This window comes from Tupaia chinensis, unplaced genomic scaffold, assembly GCF_000334495.1.
Source record: "Tupaia chinensis unplaced genomic scaffold, TupChi_1.0 Scaffold142351_1, whole genome shotgun sequence".
NCBI classification, from domain to species: Eukaryota; Metazoa; Chordata; class Mammalia; order Scandentia; family Tupaiidae; genus Tupaia; species Tupaia belangeri.
This window is the reverse complement of record NW_006202199.1, coordinates 146,127-147,087: the sequence shown is the minus strand read 5'-3', so window position 1 is coordinate 147,087 and position 961 is coordinate 146,127.

Here is a 961-nt window from a genome sequence, read left to right as displayed (position 1 = left end):
CAATAAAATTTTTTTAAAAGAATTTTAAAAAAGAAAAATTAATACCACATTGTCTTCCTACCATTTCATAGCTCTTTTAACAGAAGTAGAAGTCACAGCTAACCTCAAAATGCTTAGATAAGAAAATTGAGCAGATCCTTGGGAAAGTAAATTATGTGGAAGAAATTCTAGATTGTGTTGGTATATATGGCATGATTGATTTTTAAAAGTAGAGGTTTATATAGTCTAGGAAATATATTAAAACTTTATTAAGTAGCATATATGAGAACTGAGACTGACACATTGCAAAAAAATAAACAAAAATAAAATTTCTTCTAGGACAGAGAAAGTTTTTAGAAAAATGGGTGTAACACTGGAAAACATATGAGAGAGGTGGTAATCTATGGATATTTCTTTTTTTAGATTCCCAAAGTAATTTTTTATACAGATGAATGGACCCTTTATCTTTCCTGGCCTTCATGCAGTTCCTGAGACCTACATTTAACATGCGTGTACTTTATCCCTCTTCATCCATGATGTCCACAGTTTCAGTTAGTTACTCAGTGTCAGTCAGGATCTGGAAAATTTTCATGACTTTTCATGGTTCTATGATCTAGCATCACCCAAGGCAGGCAGCTCTCCTCTGAGGTTTCCATGGAAGGAGATTAACAGACTAATGCTGCTTCAAAATGCCTATGTCATTCACCTTACTACCTCTCACCATGTTAACAATTTATTATCTATTTTATTGTTTTAGAGAGAGATTTTTGCTATAAGGCTTGTACACTTGCCAGAAGGACAGGGAGAGACATACAGACAAAGGGAGAACTCACCCCCAAGGAGATGGCCACAGGGCTATTTCCATTCTCCTCTTGGAATTTGAGGGATGCACTCACAAGTGCCCGGAAAGAATTTTAAGCTACTAGGTCTGGGATTTGAACTGAGGTAGACTACGTGAGAGCTCAGTGACATAACTATTATA